This window comes from Macaca mulatta, chromosome 8, assembly GCF_049350105.2.
Source record: "Macaca mulatta isolate MMU2019108-1 chromosome 8, T2T-MMU8v2.0, whole genome shotgun sequence".
Lineage (NCBI taxonomy): Eukaryota > Metazoa > Chordata > Mammalia > Primates > Cercopithecidae > Macaca > Macaca mulatta.
Genome location: NC_133413.1, coordinates 127,725,976 through 127,747,724, shown reverse-complemented (window position 1 = coordinate 127,747,724; position 21,749 = coordinate 127,725,976). Strand labels below are relative to the sequence as shown.

Sequence of the window (21,749 nt, the reverse complement as noted above, 5' to 3'; positions counted from 1 at the left end):
AAATTTGATTGATGCTGGTCTCACACTTGACCTTGGCTGTCATTGATTTGAAGCAGCATCTCCAGGACACTTCTCTCCCATGTGATATGAAGATTTAGGTTTGCAACAAGCACTGAAACATTTCTTCCTTCTATTTCCTTCTTACGACCTTCTCCTCCTGTGAATCTCAATCCAGCGAGGGAAGGCATTGTTGCCCAGGCACTATACCTGATCAATTTCCAGAGGAATATGCTGTCCTCATTCACACAGAGGGGACGGAAACACTGCTGCTACCATTTCCCAAGGTGATTTACAGTTAAAGAAAGCAATGATTAGCCCAGAGTTGGGAAAGCTTACTATAGATACTATCATCATTACTATAACTCATTACTCATGCCTTGTTTTGATTTTGCAAAGCACTTTATTTGTATACTCTCATCTTATCCTCAAAATAGAGCCTGATAAAAATTGTATTTATCCCAATTGTACAAATGACAAAACTAAAGCAGAGAGAGTTAAAGCAGCTTGCCTAAGGACACACAGTAAGCACTAGTGGAGGAAGACCCTGAACAAAGTGTTCCGAGCTAAAATTCATTCTCTTTCCACCACTGAGTACTGCCTCCTGCACCATCAGGAAAGAGCATTTCTAGCATAAACTTTCCAGGTGTCCTTTATCTCCCACAAATGGGAGATGTAAGTTGATTACAGCAACATTTGTAGGGTTATTTTGTGCCCGGTATAATGATAGGTGCTTTTGATGGTTAATTTTGTACGTCAACTTGACTAAATGATGCCCACATGACTAGTAAGACATTATTTCTGGGTGTGTCTGTGAGGGTGTTGCTGGAAGAAATTAGCATTTCAATCAGGAGACTAAGTAAAAAAGATCCACCCTCACCAAGGTGGGTGGGCATCATCCAATCTGTTAAAGACCCAAATAGAACAAAAATGCTGATGAAGGATAAATTCAGTCTCTCTGCTGGAGCTGAGACATTCATATTCTCCTTGACCTTGGACATTGGTGTTCCTGGTTTTTAGACTTTTGGACCCAGAGTGGGACTTACATTGGCACATCGATTCTCAGGCCTTCAGACTGGCACTATATAATACCACTGGTTTTACTGGTTCTCCAGCTTGCAGGCAGCAGATTGTGGGACTTCTCAGCCTCCATCACTGTATGAGCCAACACTTATAATAATTCTCTTCTTATATATATTTGTAAATATCTAGATGCTATTGGTTCTGTTTCTCTGGAGAACCCTAATACCGTGCTAAAGATAAATTGAAGAGTAAGATTATCTTCCTTGCTCTTAGGGAATTTTTAGAAGAACAAGTGGCTACTTCTTTTTAGGTTCCATGAATTTGTTTATTTATGTAACATTTCATCCTGTGTGGGATTTTGCTGTTGATGCTGGACTCACCTTTGCCATCCAGCTTCGTGTGTCTCGAGTCCAGGGACCATCTCCTATAACCCTTATGCCCAGCATAGTGATGAAATAAGGCAGGTGCTCATAAATATGCATGAGTTGATTGATCAACTAAAGGACAACAACAATGACATGTGTTTGTGTATGTGACAGTAGGGAAGTCCTGCTTTGGGACTTTTAACATGCCGAGCAGTTTCTCTAACTCCATTTCCCTAATTCCCTAATGCAAATGAAGGCTTGCTTGGTTCCCACAGGAGACACTGAGGCACTTTCCACTGCAGATCTGTAGCTTTCAATGCAGCTTGTTTATGCAGATCTTGGGCAGATAACGGAAAGTGGCTTCCTCCTCTCTTGTTCTAGCGCATCCTCACAGTGCTCAGATTCTCCATTGTACCAGCTCCCTCTCTGCCATCAATTTCAGCTTCCATCTTATCTACTTACTCCGATTCCTCATGTTTTATACATCCTTTTCGGGCATTGAAGACTTATCAAGCACCTCTTGAAACCTTAACTAAAGAAGGCCTGCCCCAGGAGAACCATGTCACATCTTCAAAGAATTCTAACAAAGAAGACTGTGAAGGGTAGGAAAGCCAGGCCATGGCAACTATTCTTCCCTTTGATCCTCTAAACTACATTGTAAGTGTGACTGCTCAGAATCTTTCCCTCGAGACCCCTCACTATTTTTGTAATGTTATGCCAGTTACTTCACAGCCTCACATGTGTTTGTGTGTTTGGGGCTGTTTTGGGGAAGTAGGTGGCAGGCTGGAGGGACTTGGTGGGGGAAGATGGGGAGGAGGGATGTGTGAAGAAAGAGGCTAGACAGAGCGTGGCAAGCCCACCACGACCCTCAAATCCTTTCTCCACTACTCCACAGGGGGTGAAAATATCAAAGAAAATTCTTCCGTTCCTACAGAGCTGGTGTCTGACAGCTTCTAGAACCTCTAACCTTTGTTTCAGGTATTATTGGCACATTCTTTAATTTGTCCTCAGGAAGGTGGGTAATTAAAGGTTATGAGATTTGGGCAATTATCCAGCCTCTTCCTTCCTAGTGGCAGACAGCAAATATTAAAACGCTGCTCCGTATTTGCCTCTCTGCCATCAGCAGACTTGTTCCCTTTCACACGGATCGTATCCTTTCATGCCACACTTAATTGGGAATAAAAAAGGCCTTTCATGCTCTTGTTCACCTCTCCAGGATTTTTTTCACCTCCCTTTCTGTTTCCTGGGGGGAGGCGTGTGAACGAATTCAGCCTTATACCGTTTCAGCCCTTGCTCCCCGCTCAGTACCAGCTGGCGTTGTTCTACCATTTGGCCCTATAAATATTTTGCATTCAAGGAGCTGTATGTGCAAGCAAGCTTGTTCTAAGCTCTTTTGCTTTTGTTTCAAGAAAGTGAAAACCAGCCTCCGTGCTCAGCCTTAGCAGTTTATGCCTAATGAGTGGAGAAAACACACATTTAATCAGCTCTCATATGTCCTGCTGCACCTCCGCAGTGAGGCTCCCTTTCCCACGTTCTCTAGGGGACCACCCTTTGCCACCTAATCACCTGCAAACTCATAAGCAATGATTTACTTTTGTTGCAGAGGGTGATTCCCCCTCACCCATTCCCAGTGGGTTCTCTCCAGTCGATCAGCAGATCAATGAGAGAAAGTATCTGTTCTAATTAACTGGGTTAATTTTCCTTTATCAGTAGTCATTGTTTATTAAGCCGAATGTTGACAGGCACTTTGCATCTCTCTACTCTTCTGAACTACTATACTAGGTAGGGATATTTTGTCTCCAAGTTTTGCAGATGAGGAAATGGAAACTCCGAGGTCGAATAACTTACCCAGAATCACATAGTCAGTGGTTGAGCTGAAAGTCCAATGCAAATTTACTTGAATCCAAAGCATCTGCTCTGTCAACTGTATGATGACAGAGACAGGAGCAGCTGACATTTCCAATAATGACCCAAAGGAGAGATTTCTCCTTATTAAGCATAGGGTTGAAATTTACTCTTCACTGCTCAGATGTGCAAGAACTGTAACTTTTCCTTTTAAATAACAGGTCTTATCTTGCTTTAAAATTCTTATTCCTGATGATTGTGTGTGTGTGTGTGTGTGTGTGTGTGTTTGGAGACTGAGACATAGGAAAGATGTTTAATAAAAGTAACTTAGTCTCTCTTAGTTTAATATACTCTCAATATAAACATATACCATATATGTATATCTATGTGTATATGTGTACATAATGTATATGTGTATACACACATACATACGTATATAAATTTAGTGGTGTGTTGGTCAGTGTTTCACAATCAGCTTTCTGGGACAGGGAACTCCTAGTTTGCAGCACTTTTCAATTTCTATGATGTAAATATTCTCACTATGGTCAATTTCAAGTTGCCAGCGTGATTATACTGAATGTGCAACTGGGAGGAGATCACGCAATTGGCCTTCACTAGCAAAGCAAGCCAGCCCATCACACCACTCTCCTTCTCAGGAGCGTAAGATTCAACAGACAGGTGGGCCAGTGGCTCTTTAGGGACACCAACCTAGGGTACCATGAATCAAAAAGTCCCAAGTCCTTTTTGAGGCATCCTAGGTTTCCAGGAATCTCTCAGGAGACGGAGAGAGAGAGGGAGAAAATATGTGCTGTCTAGGGTGAGTCTATAGCTATACAACATGCATCATTTCTATAATTTCTTTTCCACACATGAAACATATAGAGAGATTATATATATTCAATCTAAGGTTGAACGTCCCTAACAGAACAGTTTCAGTCTTTCAGGGCTTCTCATTCCGCTTCCACCTTTTGAAGCCATCACCTGGGTATGCGTAAATCAGCAAAGAAGATACGTGGGCTCCAGGGCTGAGACTGCCTCTAGCTCATCTGTGGCCCCGGTGAGAAGTCCCAAGTCCTTTTTTGATTCCTAGCATCTAGATTGGTGTCCCTAAGAAGCCACTGGCCCAGCTGTCTGTTGGATGCTATGCTGACATCCATTGCTGGTAGCCAGGCATTCTGCCATCAGCTCCAGCTACAAGGCCCTTACCTGTGCAGCCTTATTTCCCTGGCCTTTTGGTGCATCAGTCCAGCTGATGTTCTCTTTACCCAATGCTGCTGTGGGCTGTAATCGTTTGAGGCATGCTCAGGCTTTCCCTAAAACCTTGCTACTCTGGGTAAAGTCAGCGTGGCACCTTTCTGTGTTTTAAGTTGTTCTGAAATGCCTTTAAAATCCCCATGTTCGGAGAAGTGGAACACAAGCTACACACTATCCTCTATTCTTTGCTTGTTTCCTGGCCGAGGCTTTGATTCTTGAGGGTGGCAACTGTGTTTTCTTTATCTTTATAACTGAGAGTCTAAGAACAGTATCAGAGCACATAAGCATTTGTCAAATGAATGTGCCAAACAATAAGAGAATGCTGGAGTAATTCTGAACAATGTCTCGCAAATTGTAAGAATTTGGACAAAACCATCGATTCATAGTAAGATTAAAGAAAAAAAAGGGAGAGTAACCATCTCAGAGTCAGCTCAATATAGAACAAGAGAAAAAAAAAATCCAATTTTTGACCTACTGTAGTGTGTGGTTCCGTTCAGGTGCCAGCCACTCACAAATTGCCTCCTGTGTCTCTGCCTGGGACCTATTCTTTAATCTCCGAGGTCCAGTACAGCAGACATAAGAAAAAGGAAATGCTTACTGCCTTGTTAGGGAATGGATTAGGAAATTTCATGCACCTTATCAGAACCAGCAGAGATAAGTAGGTTGCAGGATAGTCTTTCAACGCTTTTAAAAACCCACCCAACAAGACCCCAGCACAGCTGAATAGAAAGCTGATCTTACCATAGCATACATTTGCATTATCGATCCACTGGCGAAAATACTTTTGCAGCAAATTAAACCAAATGCTTCCTCCAAATACACAAGGTTTCAAGTATCACTTTGTTTACATGTGTACATGTGTGCGTGTGTGCGTGTGTGTGTGTGTGTGTGTGAGTGTGCACGTTTAAGCAGTTTTGCACAACTTGGACTTAAGCTTAGGAGAAAAATCTCAGACTGGGTTCGAGAGAGCCTGTCTTTCTTCCCAGCTGTCGGTAGGGGGAGCTCACGCTTCATGCACAGCTGGAGCCTGTCTGCTTGCTGGAGACACAAATCAGATGAAGAAGGCTGAGGTGTGTAAGGGGAGGAAGAGAGAAGATGCAGATTTGGGCGTGGGAGGGAGATTAAACAAAACTAAACAAAAACACATATTTCTTTCAAATGACATCACTTTGGCCAACTGTCTTTTGAAAGATAGAAAATGTGGGTTGTCTAGAGTAAGTTCATAACTATGCAACGTGCATTCCTTTCTATCATTTGTTTTCCACACATGAGAAAGCTTTTTTTCTGGGGAAAGTGCGTTTTTTGCTGGAGTTACATGATTTTCTGAACTGTGTGTATGAGAAACAAGTTTCCTTGTGACATTTACCAGTGATGTTCGAAGTATTGGCCTGGTAACTTTAACCTCATGTGCTAAAGAGGGTGGGAGACAGCTAAGAAAGCAGCATGAGCATTGGCTTTGATGAAGACGGAGGCTTTGATGAAGACGGAGGCTTTGCCTGCGAGCAGTTTCAGGAGAGAGGGGTTAGACGGAGGCCTTCATCAGGCCCTGCCACGGGAAACGGAGCACAGCGTGTTACAATTGATGTTACTGGGAGAGTAGTCATGCACGTGCACATGTGTTCGCGTGTGCATCTCTGCATCTCTGTGCTCATGTGAGAATTGTATGTGTGTGCGTACTGAGTGTGTGTGCTCTGCATCAGTGACTGAGATCAGCTACAAATCCATAGCAGAAATTCTGCCAATCGCTTCAGACGACCTGTAAGAAAAAACAAATAAGTAAAAACATCACAAGCATGGAGATATTTTTTAAGAGAAAAAGCTTTATTATTTTTTCATCATTTTTGATACAGTAAAACCGAAAGAATAAAAGCTTTTTAAAAATGGCTCGCAGTATTATTTTTTTAAGTAGTGATAGTTTCTGTTGCCATGTATTAAAAGATCTATGCCTAAATATTGACTAAAGTTTAGGATGAAGTTGCTCCTAATTCGGGTATTTAATTCTACTTACATCTGTAGCTTCCTTTAAAAGCAGAGTTTGCTGACTTAATATATCTTTGGCCACACACACACACACACACACACACACACACACACACACACACAAAGGATGGTGGTGGAAGGGGATGGGGATGTGAGGGAATGCTCCTTATGTTTTTCCAAGGTTTGGTTTTCGCCTACTGTGTGTCGATGCTCCCTGGGGTCCTGCCTGGTGCAGTATGGTAACCGTTGGAGAGTAGCGCCATCTTGTGGCCACTCTGGAAATTAAGTCTAGAAATAAACAGCCGACAAAACGGCCAACATTTGAAGTGTCTGGTCTGGGATTTCCAAGTAGTTGGGCAGAATCAGTTGAGTTAGAATCCCCAAGCCTCTCTTAGGCAGGGATGGGGTGGGGGGATCAGATCCCTCTCACTAATACCTGAGGCTAGCTTTTCACTTATGCAGATTCGTGTAAGTTTTTTGTTTGTTTGTTTCAAGACAGGGTCTCGCTTTGTTGCCCAGGCAAAAGTGCAGTGGCATGATCATAGCTCACTGTAGCCTCCAACTCCTGGCCTCAAGTGATCCTCCCACCTCAGCCTCCTAAGTAGCTGGGGCTACAGGTGAGTGCCACTATGCATGGCTAAGTTTATTTTTTGTAGAGACAGGGTCTCTCTATGTTGTCCAGGCATTTGTTGAACTCCTGGCCTCAATCCCCTTACCTTGTCATTAGGCTTTTAAAAGCCACCTTCCTTCCACTTAGTGTGAGTGAGCTTAAAATCCAGTCCTGACAGAGTTTCTGATAAAACGAGGAGATTCCTGGGAAATAGGGGAAGAAGAATCAACGTGTTTGAACTGGGATAGAGGCATGAAAGTAGACCAGGAAAACAGAGCACCTCATTTTTGCCTAGTTAATTTTCTAGAAACGAACCTAACAAGAAATCTTTGAAATGCTACATTCTCAGATGCTGTAGGAGGAGCTGTTGCTTCATGGTCAAATTTACTTGGCCTATTTATGAATTTTCTTCTTTTTTAAAATCAGAAAACAGAATTGTCGACTTTTTCTTTGTTAGATGCCCTGCAACTGAAAGATTTGTAAACCAATAATGTAGTTGTTCTTAATAGGTTGTATTTTCCAGATCTGTTTATCAAGTTCAAAAACATTTATTGTCACAATGTAGTCGCTTTTTGGGATGAGTTACTGTCCCATGGAAGCAAGTAGTGTTTAGAAATCTTTGGAGAGAACGCTTTTTGTGTGTGAAAGAGGTTAATAACATTTTTCTGGTTCTACATTTCTAGTGAATGGTCTTGAAGCGATGTGTCTTATTTTTGAACAGTAAACAATATTTTTTAAATAATTGTAAGTAACATGAGATAAGTCAGAGCCTTTATCTTCATTTAACATATGTTCATATGGAAAATGGATGCTCATATGTCATCTTGGAGCAAGTGGCAGAGTATCTAAGGTCACTCAGAATCAGATGAAATACTTCAGATCTCAGCTTAGCTACTTACTAGCTATATAAATATGGACAAATTGTAAAATAATATGAATCGTGTTTGTAAAATTGGAGCAATATTACCAGCCACAGAGGGCTTTTTGATAATCTGGAGATAACATGGGTAAAACATTTAGCACCTCTTTATTATAAGAAGGAAACAGACAAATTTCTGGATCCAGATTCCAGACAAATATTGATCATCATTCTGCTTCCTAACGCAACTTCAGTCCAGTCTGACCTTAGAGGAACCTCAGATATTTTTAATTCCTTGTGGAAATCATCACAGAAGACAAAGGGCATTCGTAGTTTGGCTAAGTTATAGAGAATACCTTTGTTTTAACTACAGAGGGTAGGAATTTGAGCCAACAAAATCTCTCTACTACAAGGATATAGCAATGCCTGAGAAACCAGGGCAGCAGGAGTAAAATTTAATGGCAACTTTTTCCCTGGATTCCTTAAAGAGCAGATGTTTATTTTGTTAAAATTGGCTTGAGTGTCGTATAATTTTGACTTGAAAACAAATCTCTAATCACAGTCGAGTGTTTGTTTCTTCATTTTCCAAACTACCACTTTCCCCATCCCCAGCTCTACTTCAATATATTCCCAGAAATTTTTTAAGAAGTTAAATCCCAGATGAGCATGCATGTTGGAGAGATGCTTACAAGCAATCTATAAGCTGCTCCAATAATCTTACCAGCAGCCGAGGCAGCTGCTTGTCAGCCCGATGTGGTCTCAGTGTTTCAATAACCACGCACAATAGGGCCACACACGTTCAGCTAGTTTTATTTTCACTTCCCTTTGAAACTGGAATGGTATTGAACATCTGACAAATGGAAAGGGATTAAACTGACAGTGGGCTGATGTTAATTTCAAGCTTCAGAAATGACATTGTAACCAATAAAAATTTCTTTAATCTGTTAAAGATGAGAAATGCTTGGCTGTTTCTGATAAAAAGAAAAATGTTATAATATGTGTTACAATTTATGGAATCTGGGCTGTGTGTGTGTGTGTGCCTGTGCACCAATGTGAGCCTGTGTATATGCTGTGGGTAAGAATGGCAGGTGTGGATTAAATAGCTTTCAAAGATCTCTTACAAGCTTTTTTATGAAGTCAGGAAGCAGAATATTAATATTTTCTCTGTTTCATGGATGGGGAAACTGAAGCTCAGAGAGTTTAAGGACTTGTCTCTGTTCTTATAGATATTAGAAACAAATGTGAATAAATTAAGAGATGTCCAAGTTCAAAGGAGCCAGCTGTTAGTTCAGGCAAAATCTTATCTAGAGTTCATTGTCGTTGTATGCTCTGGGTTCTGAATTAAACCTGAAATGCAGGTAGGTATTTCTGTTCACTCACAGGGTCTGAGTGACCTCCCGTCGGTCTTGATCTCTGTTAACATTTGGCATTGTTAAGTAATGTTTGCTTCCCTTTAAAACTCTCCCACTACAGAACCTTTGTACTAACACTCGTACTTCTTCTTCCTCTCTGTTTCTTTTCTTTATTTTTTCAGTACTTTATTTCCTTCTATTTCCTAAATGTGTGTATTTTCTAAAAATTTGAACCCAGTCCATTTCCCCTTTCTCTCTTGAGGAGAAATTTCTTGGTCATTCTGGAGGCTAAGTGAAAAATGGGTCTTGTGATCATATAGCTAGGAAAATACTTTCTATGACCTCTTTGTTGTGAAAACATTATCATACCCAGCAGCAAATGAAAGGCTGATGCAAATCAATTTTTCTTTGTAAGACTAGCATTTTCTAAATGTATTAACCTATAAAACTGTGTTAGTTAAGGCAATACCATGTGTTATCACAAAGAACCCCAAATGTCAGTCACTTAACACAATAAAATGTCTTTCTCATGCAGCAACCTGATGAGGTCCCCCCTAGTCTGGGAGATCTTCTGATCTACTCTCCTCCATGTGGTGACTCACAGACCCAGGCTCTTTCAGTCTTATTGCTCTGCCCTCCTGTAGGTCCTTGGTCTCTCCCTTCAGTGGGCAGATGATGGAAAAAAAAAAAAAAAAGAGTGGAGGACAATGAGGAGTTTTTTAGAAAGCATATGGAAAGCACTTATCATGCCTGCCCACATTCCATGAGATATTTGGCCACACCTAACTGTAAGGAAGATTTGAAAATGTAGTCTAACTTAGGAGGAAACGAAAATTGGCTTAGATGAACATAGCAATCGCTGACTTTTATTGCCACATTCTTTCTCCAAGAAACAGAACAGACTTTCTATCAAGGTAAACATTTTAAGTCCCATCCATTCAATGCACTCCATGACCAGGATCTATAGGTGATGTACAGTCATTCTACTATGCACAGATGTGGTTCCTTTTGGCCCAGCAACCTGTAAAACTAGAGATAAGTTACCCTATACACTTCTGCTCCAAAACACTCAAATATAAAATAATGAAGATTGTATAGGATAACTACAGTGTAAACTTTCCTGGCGCTCCTGGCTCCACCCTTTACAAATTTCTTCTTTATTCATACTTGAAGCTGGTGTTCCTGCCCATGCTAGTTTGGATCTACCATGGCAGTTTTAAAGCCTAGCAAATAATCACAAGATTATTAGATTTGGCTTGGGATTCTTCTGCAATAAAAGATTCTCCAAAACTTAGCAGTTTCTAATCTAAATGTTTCCATTTACTTTTATTTATCAATAATCACAGTCAAATCTTCTTTTTTCTAGATACAATTCTTAGTCCTGCCTTATTTCTCCTTTACCCCAATGCCTTTTTCTCTTTCCCATGCTTTCTTATTTTCTCTCATCTTAGTGGAAACCGCTTGTTAGCTACCCAAAACATGAGATTTGGTGAGGGAGTAACTCTTTTAACTGGTCTTTGTCTCAGAGGGAGTTATTAGCTGAGAATCATATTGAGCTTCTTATACTTAAGACTTTTTTCAATTTGGAATCTTACTATCGGGAATCCAGAAAGTTAGCCTTTCCAACTCTATAAAACACTTGATCTCTATATTTTCACTATTCCCCTATAAATCTACTTTAAAACAGCTGATTATTTTTCATTAATAATTAATTTGTTTGCTTTGCATACCATGAAATTCATCCTTTTAAAGTGTACGTTTCAGTGGTTTTTAGTATATTCACAGAGTTTTACAATGTAAAACCATATGACTATCTAATTCTGCAATATTTTACTTACCTCCAAATGAAATCTGATGCCCATTGGCTGTTAATCCTCAATCTTTCCCTTCCTACCACTCCCTAGAAATTACTAATCTACTTTCTGTCTTTAGGGATTTGCCTATTTTGAACATTTACTGTAAGTGGAATCATATAATATCTGGCCTTCTGTGTCTGGCTTCTTTCACTTGGCATAACATTTTCAAGGTTCATCTGTGTTGGAGCATTTATCAATACACAAGTTGTGCACTTCTTTTGTTACATTTATTCTTAAGCATTTTATCTTTTTACATATGTTAGAAATAGAATTGTTTTTTCTTTATTCATTCTACCAATCTCTACTTTTGGATTAGAGTATTTAATCAATTTACACTTAATGTATTACTGAAGTGATAAGATTTATGTCTGTCATTTTGCTATTTGTATTTTATATGTCTTATTTTTTCCCTCTATTCTTCCATTATGAACTTATGTTAAATAGATAGTTTTCTTTTAATTTCATTGTTGTGTACTATTCAACTTAATTCCATTGTTGCACCATTTAATGCCAATGTTATTTCTTTTATTATGTATTTTGGGTTATTTTCTTAGTGATTTTCTTGAGGATTACAATTAATAATTTAGTTTATAATAATCTAATTTGGATTAATACCATCATGATTTCAACAGTATGCAAAATCTTTCCTCCATTATAGCTCTGTCCCCCTTTCTGCCTTTGTGTTGTTAGTCACAAAAACTATATGTTTATATATTGTGTAAGTACTGCTTTTATGTAATTCTCTTTCAATTGAAACAAAAGAAAGAGTTAAAAACACAAAAAAATACACTATACTGTTTTTACATTTACCTATATAATTACTTTTTCCTCCGGGTTGCAGATGGCAGATTGTGGGACTTCTCAGTCTCCATAATCATGTGAATCAATTCCTATAATAAATATTCTCATAAATACATATATTATGTTTTCTGCCTCTCTAGAGAATCCTAATACATTAAGTAATATTCTATTACACAGATATGTTACAATTTGATTATGCATTCAAATGAATGGGATTCTCCCAGTTTTTTTCTATTACAAATGAATCTGCTGTGAACATTTTGTTTTGTTAACATTGATTGAAATTATCATTTTTTCTTTCTTAGTTTGTTAATATGGTGAAATACATTGAATTATTTTTCAGCTGTTGAACCAAACTTACATTAGAATATCTTTTTACTTCCTTTCAACCTATTTGTGTCATTTTCTTTAGAGTATGACTTAGAGGTAGCACATTGTTGGGTCTTGACTTTTTATTCAATATGACCATCTCTGCCCTATAATTGGCAGATTTAAATGATTTACATTTAATGTGATTATTGATTAAATTTATAACATTTTGCTATTAGTTTTATATTTTTCTAATCTGTTTTTTGGTCCCTTTGTCCTCTTTTTGCTTTCTGTTAGAATAATTGAGTCTATTTTATGGTCTTACCTTCTCTCCTTTCTTGGCTTACCAGGTGAACAGTTTTGTTCTTATAATGGTTGCTTTAGGGTTTATTCCATAAACTTTTCTGTGTTCCAGTAATATTATATAACTTTCTATATAGTAAAAGAAACTTAAGACAGTTTGTTTCAATTTTCCCCTTTTAAATAGACTTTTGTGCAGTATTTGATATGCATTTTACTTCTACATTTTCTCTAGCCCATGATTTTTTTTTTTCTACTTTTATTTTAGGTCCAGGGGGTAAATTGTGTGTCACTGAGACTTCGTGTGCAAATGATCCCATCACCAAGGTAGTGATCATAGTACCCAGTATGAAACTTTCCAACCCATGTCCCTTTGTCACCCTCCCCTCTCAAGTAGTCTCCAGTTCTATTGTTCTTATCTTTGCTTCCCTGTGTATTCAATATGTAACGCCCTGGCTGGGTGCCGTGGATCACGCCTGTAATCCCAGCACTGTGGGAGGCTGAGGCAGGTGGATCATGTGAAGTCAGGAGTTCAGTATCAGCCAGGGGAACATGGAGAAGCCCCAGCTCTACTAAAAATACAAAAATTAGCTGTGTGTGGTGGCACGTGCCTGTAATCCCAGCAACTCAGAAGACTGAGGCAGGAAAATCACTTGAATCTGGGAGGCAGAGGTTGCAGTGAGTCAAGATCATGCCACTGCACTACAGCCTGGGTGACAGAGCAAGACTCTGTCTCAAATATATATATACACACACACACACACACACACGTGTATATATACACACACATATGTATATATATATATTTGTGTATATATATTATGTGTGTGTATATATGTATATATGTATATATAGTGCCCAGTTATAAGTGACAACATGCAGTATTTGGTTTTCTGGTCCCACATTAGTGCACTTAGGATAATGGCCTCCAGCTGCATCCATGTTGTTGTAAAGGACATGAGCTCATTTTAATGGCAGTGTAGTATTTTGTGGTGTATATGTACCACATTTTCTTTATCCAGTCCATTATTGGGCATCTTGGTTGATTCCATGTCTTTGCTATTATGAATAGCACTGTTTTCAACATATAAATGCAAGTGTCTTTTTAGTAGAATGATTTGTTTCTCTTTATAACCCACAATTTATTATTTTTATTTAAGTAGTAAATTATCATAAAATTAAAAAGAATGTTTTATCTTTACCTATGTTTTTAATATATGCTAGTTTTCTTCATCTTTGTGTAAATCCAGATTTTCATCTGATATCACTCTTCTTCCTTTTAAGGGATTTCCTTTAACATTTCATATACTTGAGGTTTATTGATAATGAACGCTTTCTGCTTTCATATGTCTCGCAAAGTCTTTATTTCACCATTAGTTTTAAAAGGTATTTTCACTGGTGATATGGTTTGGCTGTATCCCCCCCAAATCTCATCTTGAATTGTAACTCCCACACTTCCCACATGTCATGAGAGGAGCCCATCTGATGGTTTTAAAAATGGAAGTTTCCCTGCCCAAGCTCTCTTTGTCTGCCGCCATCCATGTAAGACATGACTTGCTCCTCCTTGCCTTCCACCACGATTGTGAGGGCTTCCCAGCCACATGGAATTGTAAGTCCATTAAACCTCTTTCTTTTGTATACTGCCCAGTCTCGGGTATGTCTTTATTAGCAGCACGGAAATGGACTAACACAACCGGAAATAGAGCTCTAAGTCAAAACTTTTGGAGGTCTTTAAAAATATTGCCCCACTACTGTCAGGTTTACATTTTTTTCCAACAAGAAATCTGTAGTCATTTTTTTTCTGTTTTTTGTTTGTGTGTTTTGTTTTTCTGCTTCAAATGTCTGTATTCTCTCTGTTTTTAAGGCTCCCATTGATGATTGGTTTTAATAATTTTCTTAGGATGTACCTTGGAGTAGTTTTATTGTGCTCAGAGTGTATACTGGGTTTCCTGTATCTCTGGGTTTGTAGTTTTCATCCAATTTAGAAGAAAAATTGGCATTTCTTCCAATACTTTTTGTGGTAATCATTCCCATGTCAGAGATTTCAATTACATACATATTAGGCATCTTAAAGCTGGCCACAGTTCACCTTGCTTTACTATATTTTTAAAGTCATTTTTGTCTATTTAATTTCGAGCAGTTTATTTTTTCTTTTATTTTAGGTTTGAGGGTACAAGTGAAGGTTTGTTACAGAAGTAAACACGTGTCATGTATGTTTTTTGCACATACTATTTCATCACCCATGTAGTAAGCCCAGTACATACTAGTAGCCCACTACCCATGTAGTAAGCCCAGTTATCTTCCTGCTCTTCTCCCTCCTACTACCGTCCCCACTCAAGTAGACCCTAATGTCTATTGTTTCCTTCTTTGTGTCCATGTGTTCTTATCATTTAGGTCCCACTTATAAGTGAAAACATGCAGTATTTGGTTTTCCGTTCCTCAGTTAGTTTGCTATGGATAACAGCCTCCAGCTCCACCCATGTTCCCACAAAAGACATGATCTCATTCTTTTTTATGGCTGCATAGTATCCCATGGTGTATCAACCACATTTTCTTTATCCAATCTGTCATTGATGGGCTTTTAGGTTGATTCCATGTCTTTACTATTGTGAGTAGTGCTGCAGTGAACATTCACATGCAGTTTTAATTGTGTATTTATTAACATTTTTCCTCCATTGTTTATCTGCTATTCATCTCAGTCTTCATTTCAGACATTTTTTTTTTCATCTCTAGAAGTTTACACTGGGCCTTTTTATACCTCCCATGTCTCTGTTTAATATCCTCATAATTATTCTACCTTTCTGATTATCTGCAATATAGTTATAAGAGATATTTCAATGTTGTCTGCTATTTTTAGCATGTTTCAAGAATCTGTTTTACTGATTGATATTTATTCTCATGATGGATCATATTTTCCTGCTTCTTTGCCTGCTTGGTAATTTTTATTGGCTGCCTGACATTGTACAAGTTACCTTGTTTGCTAGTTTTGTGTACCTTTAAATATTCTAGATCTTTGTTCTGGGGCACAATTAAGTTACTTGGAAATTGATCCTCTCAAGGCTTGATTTTAAGGTGGTATCAGAGGACTTCAGTCAAAGGCTAATTCTGCCCCAGTGCTCAGGTGATACTTAGAGTACTCTAGCTGATGCTCCCTTGTATTATAATGTTCATTCAACTTTAGCAGGTAGGAGCATTAACTCTTCCAGGCTCTGTGGGAATCCCAGGGATTGTTCCTTTGAATCCTTGTTGATTCCTTTTCTAGTCCTCGTTAGTTTTCTCACATATATGCACTGAGTAATATTCAATCAAAGTCTCCAAAGGCACTTTCTGCAAATCCCCAGAGCACTCTATCTGTGCAGGCCTCTCTTATCTGTGAAGCAATTTCATGCCTGGTTGTTGTCTCTATAAGTCAAAGCCACCTTGGAATGTACAAGTTCTCAACTTTCTCTGGTCACCTCAGGGAGACTGCCAGGCACTATTTGGATTTCCCTTTCCTGCAAAACAATGTAAAAACTCTCTCCAGCTAGTAAATTGGAAATATATAAGCCTCCTCTCATCTGTTTCTGTTGTTTCATTCTCTTGCATAGCTTCTTTCCAAATGTCTGAAAACCATTATTTCATATATTTTGCTTGTTTGCTTAGTTTTTTTAAGGTAACAAGGTAAATCCTTTCCCTCATACTCGATCATGGCCTAAAATAAAAGTTATGAAGTACTTTATGGATACTAATATTCTAAGGACATAATATATTGAAAATATCTCTCTCAGACTGTCCCATAGGGAGGTAGTCTATCTGAGAATCCTGTCTTGTACCTAACACACACTTGCAAATTGAGGTAAATATTTGGGAGCCAGCTTATTCATTCGAATGTCTACTCTGTCTGAGAGGTTCTATTCCATTTGAACTCTCAATACATGCTGTAGTGGCTCATGCTTTTGTTCACATTTTGCAGCGTGAAATCACCCTTGCTCAGCTTGAATCGGGCTGATTGCCAACCCATTGCTTGGACCACTGCCTGGTTTGATTTGGCTGTAAATATAACTAATATAATGGTTTCACACATGGTTATTTTGGCCATCGTAATATAAGCAGTTACAATCTGCTGCTGGCTAAGTATTTCGATTGCCACTATTCACCATAAAATGTCAGTGCGGTTGTGATTTATAGCTATGACCTTAGTAGGCATAATTGAATTTTTCTGGCATTGTGGAGCTGGAGCACATCTGCAAATCACAGCTGGCAATGTCTCTGGTTAATCTGGGCATAAATACAGCTGGGCCAGTGAATAAGCATTCAAAAAGAAAAAACATCCAAAACAAGCAAAACATAACTAGAACCAAGAACTGATATAGAAATTCCAGTTTATTAACTCATTTATTTACTCAACATCTTGAGTTAAGTAGTAGAATATGTGAGAAATCCAACGTAACACATATGCAAAATAGCATTTAGCCTATTATCTGTTGCATTCCATAAAAACAGATACATAAAATTGCAAAGGAAAATAGCTTTGAAATGTTAACTGATGTAAGTTTGCTGTTGTTTTTCTTGGAATTACCTGTTGCTCCTTGACTCTTTGGCCAATTCAGTTTCTAGTTAGGACTTTGCTAATTTAGTATTTTAAGGTAGTGATGATCCAGACAAAAGAGAGAAAAAAGGAAGTTTTTCCCAGGTTTTGAGTTTTAAAGTCTAGGTCTTCCCGATGATAGGAAGGAAAATAGCAATGTTCCTCAGAACTGATACTAGAAAAAGTCTCTCAGAGTTAAAGAAATGGGGAAAGTCAGAGAGGAAATATTTTCAGTAGCTATTTGGGCTTCTGCACAAGGGGAGATTGCATGTTGCTCAACCCGGAAGATAGAAGAAGGAATGACAGGGCCCAGAAAGCCTGGAGGATCTGTGCAAAAGGAATCCATGCCTGCTTTCTTGTGAGAACCTGGAGAAGCAGTAAGAGCTTATCTACCAGTTCCTTCCAGCTAGATAGGTCCAAGACCAGTGCATTTTTATTGCACATTTTGAAGTCCTTCACCCAACAAGATGCAGATTCTTCAGAACAATTCTTACATGTCTGAGAGAAGCTCCAAACTTTCTCCAGTTGAGTCTAATCATGGGCTTCTAAAAGAAGATTAGCCAAGAATGAATCAGACTTTAGATCCTCGCTTACATAGACCAAGAGAGAGAACGGCAGAGATCAACAACAGGAACAACAGTGCCCTGGTTCTCCCTCCCAACACCTTCCACCTCCTCATCATGCAAAGCCTCCTAAAGTTAAACCCAGTCCTTAAGGGAGGAGAAACCCTGAATTGACTGAGAGATTTTTCTGCTAACCAGCAGAATAGGGGATTTGTAATGAAACTGTTAAAAAATAAAAAGGTCTTGTCATAACCAAGTTAAGTTACTTTTCTTACACATCTAAGTTTGGAGTTTAGATGTAAACCAACTATACAGTAGAAGTTTCTGGGATATTTTAGCTTGCCATTTTCTGGGCCTTATCTCTAATATCAGCATCGCAAAAGATATTCATTCAATAAGTCCTGAGCTGATATGCAATTAAAACCCAGAGAAGGAATGTGAGATAACATCATCTGTGAGATACTGCAGCTGAAATTAATCCATGTGAAAACTCAGTGGCTAAAAACAACCATTATTTATTATCACTCACATGTCTTCGTGTTGGGTGGGGTTTGGAAACTCTGGGGTTGGCAGCTTTGCTTCATGTGTCTTTTATCCTCCTTCTTGGACCAGCAAGACAGCCTAGGTCTATTTTTCTTATGGTGATGGGGCAGGTGCAAAGGGCAAGTAGAAACATAATGCCTCTTAAGTCCTGGTCTAAAAACGAGCCCATTGTCACTTCCACCCACATTTATTGGTCTAAGCACGTCATGTAGTCAGCCCAAAGCAAGGAGTGGGAAAGTGCACTCTGCTCAAGATGTGGTCACGGCAATGGTGTAGTTTCAGACAGGGGTCAATAGTTTTCCAATCATTTAACTGATCACAGGTGAGAGTAAAGAATTTTTTTAAGTGCCGCCTATTGGTGGCCACTTTGCTACGTGCTTCACATGCTACACATCTAGGTCTGTAAAATGGTATTATATAGTTTGCATTATTTTATTATTTTTTCTCTTAGCATATGAGGAAACAGAGGCTCAGAGGGGCCAAGTAACTTGCCCGCTATGCATAGAGACTGAGCTGAGATTCTAACCTCTATCTCTTAGACTCCAAAGCCTGTGATTTGGAGGAACCAGGCTGTTGACCAGGTGTCAGGTTTCCTGATGCTTAATCAAGCCCCCTTTTCCTGAATGACTTTGTTTCTAGATGATTAGATAGTTCCAAGGGGTCTCTTTTTTTTCTACTTTCAAGCACAGTCCTTCTTCCTTTCCTGTTGGACTTGCTAATTAATTCAGTGACTTTTCCTGGATTCCTATTAGTAGGTAACACCATGATTGATACCATCTGGAAAACATTTATCCAAGTCTTCAGTGGAACGTTTCACAGAACAGGAGACGTAAAAGGAGATCCACAAGAGGTGCTGTGTTTGCATAAGTGATAAATTACCAGCCCTTGGATTATCTGCCAGGAGCTCTCCCTCCAGGTTTGGGGGCAGCACCTTTCCTGCTGTGGTGCCAGCTGTATTATTTACCACAGGTTTAGTAAAGCATGTGCCCTCTGAATGAAGTGAGGGGGTGGAAGCACTAAGCTTGCATAAACTAGCTTTCAATAGAATCTATTTTCCTCCAGTTGTCTCAAGTGCCTTCTCCCTGGGTAGTCATGCTTCATACTTTTAGAAGCTCAGATCCCAACAGCTGGAGATAAAACTCCCAGTGTAATGGAAGAAAACATGTTGATAGTTTTAATTGGTCCCTAAAGTGAAACCCAAGGAATGATTTATTGGTTGATGGATTTGAGGCTTCCAACTTAGCAGAGCTGGGAAGCATATGGGAAAGATAAACACACTAGAAATTTGTGGCCATTCGTTAGAAAGTTAATCTTAGTTCATTCAGTATATGATAATCTAAAAATCTCTTTAAATTTTATTTATTGTTGTTGAAGTTAATGATGCATCTACTTACCTGCAGGCATGAACACCTGCATCTTGGACCATGCTGTGGTTTTCTACCAGTCTTGAATCCTCCAAGGGTCCTAAACCTATAGACCCAAATAGGCAAAATGTCTATTCCCAACCATACAACTTCATTATTCAAGTGGGGAATATCTGGTGAGGCCAAGAAGTTCTGTAAGTACTGAGAGACTGGCCATCAAAGACGCATGAGAACTTCCAATACTGTATACCCACATTCATCAACAATTGTTGCCATAACAGCACATAAAAATCAACTCCCAAATCTTCCTGGGTTATAACAGCAAATGTTTATGGTTTACTCATGAGTATGTACATCAATTTCCTGCTCACAGGACTGCAGGCCAGCTGGGCCCAACTCTGTCTGCTTCAGGTTAAAGGTCAGGTTCATGTCAGCTTCTTGTACCTTTCCTGCCAGAACCCAAGATCAAGATGCAGAATCATGGTCATGTTCATCCCATGGCAAAATGCAGAAACACAATAGGGCTAGGGCTAGAGAAAACTAGCTGTGATTTTTTTTTCTTTCTTTCTTTTTTTTTTTTTTTTTTTTTTTGAGGCAGAGCCTCACTCTATCACCCAGGCTGGAGTACAGTGGCGTGATCTCGGCTCACTGCAAACTCTGCCTCCCAGGTTCACGCCATTCTCCTGCCTCAGCCTCCCGAGTCGCTGGGACTACAGGCATCCGCCACCTCACCCGGCTAATGTTTTTGTATTTTTTTTTTTAGTAGAGATGGGGTTTCACTGTGTTAGCCAGGATGGTCTCGATCTCCCAACCTCATGATCCACCCACCTCGGCCTCCCAAAGTGCTGGGATTACAGGTGTCAGCCACCACGCCTGGCCTAGCTGTGATTTTTAAAGCCTCATCTTGGAATTGGCACATTACCACTTTTGTTCATATTTCTTTGGTCAAAACAAATCACATGTTCTCAAGTCATTGGACCAGGAAAATATACTCTACCTCATAGGAGAGAGAGAGAGAGAGAGCAAATATTTGCTAAAAAACAATCTAATAAAACACACCTTTATTTTTATTTTTATAGACTATGACCTTTATTTTTCTCTTCTATACAATTTAGGGCAACTGAGAGTGAAAATAGGAATATGCACATGAAGTAACTCATGGAGAGATAAATAGAATAAGGAAGTATAAACTTTTTTTGTAAACTGTAAAATGTCATGTAATATTACAAACAGGAAACCATTTATTAAGCACCCATTATGAACTGTGGAAGGAGAAATGTTGAGAATAAATTATTCATACAAGTCTTTCTGACTACAAAGCCTGCTAGTCTACACTGTATAATGAATTAAAAATATAGTTTTTAATAATAAAAATCCTAGTGATAAGGGCCTTATAATTATCTCTTTAGATAGAAGTTAGGTATTGTGCTAGACATTTTTTGGCAGTGTTCAGGGTAGGTTGAAGGGTTGGCCGAAGGAGAGATAAAGGGAGAAATAAAGTGAATAAAATGTGAGCTCTACTCTCTAGAAGCATAAGCCTAGTAGTAGAAATAAAATGTGTTCATGAGGAACTATAACCCTTCCCTTCCTCTCTTTCCTTCCTTTCATTTTTCTTTCCTCTCTATACTGTGATGGGGCACAGTATAATGGTTAAGAACACATACTCTGGAGCAAGACTTCAAGGATTTAAACTCTTGCTCTATCAGTTTTTAGGTGTATATTTCTAGTAAGTCATTTAACCTCCATGTGCCTCAGTTTGTTCATTTGTAAAATGGAATAACATAATTTCAACAAAAATTGTTGTCCCTCCACATCCCTTTAGCATTTGCCTGTATGTCCTGAAGGCTGCTAACAATAAAACTCTTACGAATCTCTGCTGAAGAGCTTTTATTTTCTTTCTTTTTTTCCTCTGGTCATAGAAGTACGGTCAGCCTACCCAGAGGACTCAGGAGGAGCACTCAACCAATAATAGGCACAGAGATAGTAGATAAATATCTCATCTTCCTCACCCCTAGTTTGATATAACGCTAAGGTTTATTCTGCCTCTATTTCATTGTTTCTCAATGAGATTAAGCTCCAGTTACATATTATGATAACTCACTTGACAACCTGTATTTTATTATCTTTTTTTCTCCCCTATCTCACCCACCGCCTATCATGT

General features: G+C 39.0%; 1 long non-coding RNA gene across 2 annotated transcripts in view; it reads left to right on the top strand.

The window, feature by feature from the left end:
- Window positions 1-21,749, top strand: part of LOC114680325 (uncharacterized) — a 395,268-nt gene that overhangs the window by 186,102 nt on the left and 187,417 nt on the right. For both annotated transcript variants that reach the window (XR_013397412.1, XR_013397411.1), the window contains one exon: window positions 12,820-12,878. This is a non-coding gene — a long non-coding RNA (uncharacterized LOC114680325). The remainder of the gene's footprint in view (window positions 1-12,819; window positions 12,879-21,749) is intronic.